Source organism: Taeniopygia guttata, chromosome 5, assembly GCF_048771995.1.
Source record: "Taeniopygia guttata chromosome 5, bTaeGut7.mat, whole genome shotgun sequence".
NCBI lineage: Eukaryota > Metazoa > Chordata > Aves > Passeriformes > Estrildidae > Taeniopygia > Taeniopygia guttata.
Genome location: NC_133030.1, coordinates 61,381,319 through 61,387,326, shown reverse-complemented (window position 1 = coordinate 61,387,326; position 6,008 = coordinate 61,381,319).

The window sequence follows — 6,008 nt, the reverse complement described above, 5'->3', positions numbered from 1 at the left end:
GTCCCAGTGGGCTTTGGATCTCCAGTTTGGCCATCAGCAACTCTTTATATTAACAAATGTCAATATATATTAACCCACTGTCAAATGTGGCCATGGGTCCTGTTTGTGTCACTGTGGGACCCAAAGCCAGGAGAGGATGGAGGATCTGAAGGTTCATGGCCTTTGTGATGTTCTCACAGGATTTATTTGGGTAAAACACCCCTCACCAGCTCTACCAGGCTTAAAGCAGAGAAAAGAAAGACCCCAAGACCATTTCCAAGCTCAAATTCAGAGCCAGAATGTTCCTGCAGCACATCAGTGCTGCCCAGGGCCATCCTGGGAGAACCTGATCTCTTCCTTAAGCAAATGGGCTCATCTTAATCCAACCCTATAGAAAACAACCTGAGCTGCACCAGGCTGGGGATGGAATTCTTTAAAACCAATAAATATTTCAGGAGCAGGGGGAGCTGGTCTGTATCAGCAATGCTGGTCCTGGCTGGTCATTATTAATTCAATGGCTGCAGTGGTGAATTGGCTGAGGAAGCACAACAGCTGAAATTTTAAGTGCTGCTTCCCCCCACGTGGCTGAGATGATTTGCTGGATCTTCAGTGACTCAGAAAGAGGCCCCAGCCTTCACCCAGGTGTTAAATACAGCAAAAAAATGTTGTTTTGCAGATGCCTCAGTCTGTGTGAAGCTGTGACAGCAGGAGTTGCACTCCTGAGCAGTCAGCTGTGCTTTCTAGGATGTCTGTCCTAAAAATCCTGCTTTTGGGGTCCTGTGATGGGGTGAAAATCTTGGGTTAAGGAGACTCCAAGATGCTGGCTGCCCTGGCAGAGCAGGATCAGTCCCTGTTCCCAACCCAACGAGGCATTTTGTTACCCAGTGAAACAAAGAGAAACTGATACCTCCATCCTCCCAAAGGGCTTCTGAAACCTGAGGGGGAAAACCAGCAAGAGGAACCTGTTTGTTGGTGTGTGTGAGAGCACAACTGATCTCTTGGGAGTGTTTGTAGGGAAAAAAACTGAAAATGGGACACTCAGGGTACAGGGGCTTCTCAATATCATGGAACACAGAATGGTTTGGGTTAGAAGGGACCTTAAATATTGTCCAGTTCCACCCCCTGTCATGGCAGGGACAGATTCCACCATCCCAGGGTGCTCCAAGCCCTGTCCAACCTGGCCTTGGACACTGCCAGGGATGCAGGGGCAACCACAGCTTCTCTGGGCACCCTGTTCCAGGGCCTCCCCACCCTCACAGCCAGGAATTCTGTCCCAATATCTGATATCTTATATTATATAAGATACTATATATATCTTATATATATGTTATATATTATGTATTTTTATACATATAATAGAATGTAAATGTCACCTCCCCTCTCCCCTTACCCTGCAGGGGCAGCTGAGCTCTGTGCTGGTTTTGGGGGATGTGGGGTTGCTCTGTGGCCCTGCAGCCATGTCCCCATGGGGCAGAGTGCCCTTGGGCTGCCCCTCTGCCCCCTTGGGAGGTGCTTTATGAAGAGCTCTGCAGCACACAGTGTATTTATTTTAAATGCACATATAGGTGTTGCTGCTGGGCTGGGGGCTGTACAGGCAGAAACACAAACTCTCCCCATGTTTTCTTTGTCCTGGGATTGCTGTTCTTGCTGGTCAAGGTGAATTTATTGCACATCTTGTGGTATTTGACAGGTGGATTTCTCTCTGGTGGATCCCTCTGGAAGCTGAGGTAACTTCACCCCCCGTAGCTGGGTAAAGGGTGAATCCTGTGGGACAAAGAGCAGGAGAAGATCCCCCAGCAGTGCATGTTTAACATGTCTTGTGCCAATAATGGGCTCGGATCCCATATGAGCATCATGTCCATATGTCACATATACATCTCTATTAGGTGTTTCACCAATATGGGAGGAGTTCTATGGTCCAAGGCCAGGTTGGACAGGGCTTGGAGCAACCTGGCATGGTTTAAGTTGTCTCTGCCCATGGCAGGGGGTGAAACGAGATGATCTTTAACCAACCCAAACCATTCTGTTTCTCTCTAAGTCCAACTTTGCAGTTAAATCTTGCCTGAGGATGGCTAAATCCAAGCATAATTTTCTTCCCTCACCTTTTGCTTAAAATCCATGTTCCAGGCTCATCTTTTCCTAACTAAATCCACCTTTCAGCAATAGTCTTTGCCATCACCCTGGTTCCCCAGGCCCTGCAGCTGACAATAAGCTGCTGTAACAGCAACCAGCATTAACACAAGGGCTACTCTTAATTACAGGAGCTGCTGTTTATCTCCCCAGCTCTGTTTGCTGCTGACAAAAGCCTGCTCGGGGGGGGGGGGGGTCTCTTGCTAATAAGCTGTGTGTGCACCCCAGCAGCGATATATTGATGTATTTTTAATAAATATTCTCCTTTAAAGGGCCACATATGTATTCTGGGCTAATCCTCTCATTACAAGATCGTGGGGTGGCTCCGAGGTCGGTGAGAGTGTGCCTGGCAAAGCTGGATTCCCTATTCATGGCTGGTGCCTTAGATCTTGTACTTCCTGAAGGGGAGAGATGATGAGAGCAATAACGACTCGCTGTGCTAATTATTGTCATCCTTGAAGTTTAGAGGACGGAGGTGCATCGCCTCAATTAAGAAAAACGGGGAGCGATAACCCGATAATAGAGAAGCCTTTCATCAATCAGTCCCCCTGGAAATGGGAGGCTCTGCTGAGGCTTCTCCCTGTCCACCTTCACCAAACACTTTCCTTAGGATGGGATAATAGGGAGGGAAATGGGGATTGAAGGTTGGGATGGTGGCAAAGGCTTGTCCTTGGCAGAACCCTTCTAAGCGAGGGCTCGGCTCTGTGCTGGTGGCCACGTCCTTTTGCTGCCTAAGCTGGAGCAAACCTGGAGTTAAGTGGGATGGAAAGGCACATTTAAGCCTTCCTCTCTGCTGTTTACCTTGCTGCCCCACTCGGGTTGCAGGGGCTTTAATTTAGTTCAAATCCGATTAAAATATTCCGTTAGCATTTGCTCAGCGGCGCTGTGTACACCGGGCGTCTCAGGAAAGGGAGAAAGGGCTCAGACTAAAGACTAAAGCTAAGCCTGCACAGGCCAGCAGCCACACACATCTGCATCCTCATTTTAGTCAGTGTTTTCCACTCATGTTTTCCCTACTTTCATCCTTTTTCTCCCATGAAAAAGCCTCTTTTAATGTGAAACCTCCGAGTCTTCTCTTCTGCTGACTGGGGAGAATGAGGCATCCTGGAGGTAGAGAGATTTTAAATCAGGCTGGTACTTTGCAGGATGAAACATTCCTGGCTCTGTAACAGTGGTTTCCCTTTCTTTGGTGGCTCTGGATGGATCCCATGTGCAGGTTGATAAAACAGCACCACAAATGAACAATTTTTTTTGCCTCTGTCTCCCCAAACCGGAGTGCAGACTCTTAGTGAAGAGCATCCTATTTAATTTCCTGAAATATTTACACACTGCATGGAGCAATGGTAGGGCTGGTGTGAATCCCCTGACAATTTTAAGAGGATTTGGATGGTTCACATCTCTTCCTATTTGGGTTTAAACTCCTTGGCTACCAGACATGGGAGAGAGTGGTGAAGGCAGCCTTGGCTTTGCAGGAGCTTTCTGCCTGCAGGGAGTTGCAAGATGGGACAAACATCAGCCTGGAAGGGAATTTAGGGAGGTGTGAGCTGTCCCTCACCACTCTCCCAAGGCAGGAATGAGGGGTAGAACCTCTGGGAGAGGTGTGATGCTGCCTTTTGCCTTTTCCCAGTTGGTTTAGTTGGTTTTCTTCATCATCAGCTGGAGATGCATCACACGGGGAGCCTGTGCTGGGGGATGCTGCAGCATCCACGCCCCCATGGAGCTCGTTTTGGGGATGGGGACAGGCTGCCACTCATGAGCAGGGTTGTCCCCACCATCCTCTTGGCTTGGAATCTTGTTGAGGGGGAAATTTGGATCCTGTTGGGGATCCTCTTGGCTTGGGATCCTGTTGAGGGGAAACCATGGGCGAGGAAATCACATCTGTGGCTGCTGTCTGCACCCAAGGGTGCCACTGGTGCTCTGAGAGCATTTTCTCCACCACTGCTGGGTCTGGGGGTCACACACATCCTGCAGGGAGGGGGTTTGGGCAGAACTCCTGGTTTTCTGGGGCTTTTTTCCCCTTCCTCTTGCTGGTAACAAGGGAGCCTGTAAGGGAAGGATTGAGGGAGACTGGAAGGGAAGGATTGAGGGAGGCTGGAGGGGAAGGATTGAGGGAGGCTGGAAGGGAAGGATTGAGGGAGGCTGGAAGGGAAGGATTGAGGGAGAATGGAGGGGAAGGATTGAGGGAGGCTGGAAGAGAAGGATTGAGGGAGGCTGGAGGGGAAGGATTGAGGGAGGCTGGAAGAGAAGGATTGAGGGAGGCTGGAGGGGAAGGATTGAGGGAGGCTGGAGGGGAAGGATTGAGGGAGGCTGGAGGGGAAGGATTGAGGGAGGCTGGAGGGGAAGGATTGAGGGAAGCTGGAAGGGAAGGATTGAGGGAGGTTGGAGGAGAAGGATTGAGGGAGGCTGGAGGAGAAGGATTGAGGGAGGCTGGAGGGGAAGGATTGAGGGAGGCTGGAAGGGAAGGATTGAGGGAGGCTGGAGGAGAAGGATTGAGGGAGGCTGGAATGGAAGGATTGAGGGAGTCTGGAGGGGAAGGATTGAGGGAGGCTGGAGGGGAAGGATTGAAGGAGACTGGAGGGGAAGGATTGAGGGAGCCTAGAGGAGAAGGATTGCCTGCTGTTCTTTGCTGAGGACGCTCAGCACTGGGGGAGGAGGTGGCGATGGAAATGACTCATCTGTCTAGCGGGTCCCTTCTCCTCAGGCTGCTCCCACGCGGGAAGGTGATGGTTCTCCTCCTTCCTCCTCAGGGGAACAATGAAGCTGTCGGAGCTGTTCCCTCTGCAGCTGGCTGCTTTCAGAGATGCCTTCAGGGGTGGCACCGTGGCCCTCCAGTGCCACCAGGCACCTCTCAGCCCCGGGGGATTTGTGGTTTTGTGTGTCACCTAAGGGAAAATAAAAGGGTTTTTGAGCAGGGTAAGGACAAAAGCTCTCCAAGCCCTCTCCAGCAGCCAGCCCAGGGGCTGGGCAGGGTGTAGTGATGCTCTCCCAGCTGCTGGTGGTCTGCAGCATGGGATAACCTGAGCCACGTGTGCTTTCAATGGGTTTAAGAACCATCCATGAGTTTATCCTATCCCTGCTGGAGCTCCCTTAACCGCCCTGTCCCCAGGCAAGGAGATCCACTGGTTAAACACCCACACTCATAGGGATCACTGTTAAATCCTGCTGGCCCCGTGCTTGCAATCCCAAACGTGAACAAAGCTCTTAAAGCCTGCAGGATTTGTTCCAGAAATTCCTGGCGCGTTTCAGCAGCTCCTGGGAACTGATTTCATATTTTGTACAAATGTTTCCCTGGCCCCTGTGAGCAGAAGGCGAGCGAGCGGCTCGTGCAGCAGCTGTTGGTGTCACAGCTGATTTTAGCCCAAATTTGGCAGCTCTAAGCTCAGAGCCTGCCCAAAGGCTTCAGCTTCTCCATCCCTCCCAGCAGCAGGGTTTGATTTCTCCTTGGGTTCAGACACCAGAATGAATCCCAGGAGTTTGGAGCAAGTTGGCACCAGTAGGTATAGAGAAATCAGCTTCAGCTTCACCTCAGGGCTCCTGTGTGCTGCTCCAATCAGCTGCCCCAGAGGTTACAGCTGTTGGGTGAAGAAGCAAAGCCTGGATGCCTCCCATAAGTTGTGGGAGACCCCTCCAAAGGTCTGGGTGTGTGGAGAGGTGCAATGGGACAGCAGAGCCAGTGGTGGTTGGCCTTGGGAGAACCTGTTTCTCCATGTTCCTCCATATCTCAATTCCCAGCCAGTGGCAGTGGTGGCTCCTGCCCTCCTTCTGTGCCTGCTCACGCCTTGGCAGCATCCAGGAACTTTTTAGCTCAGGGACTTTGCCAGAGACATTTCTGGATTAGAGGGAAACTCCTGCCTTTGAACACGTGGCTGAACTCCAGCAACACTGTGAGAGCCACAGTG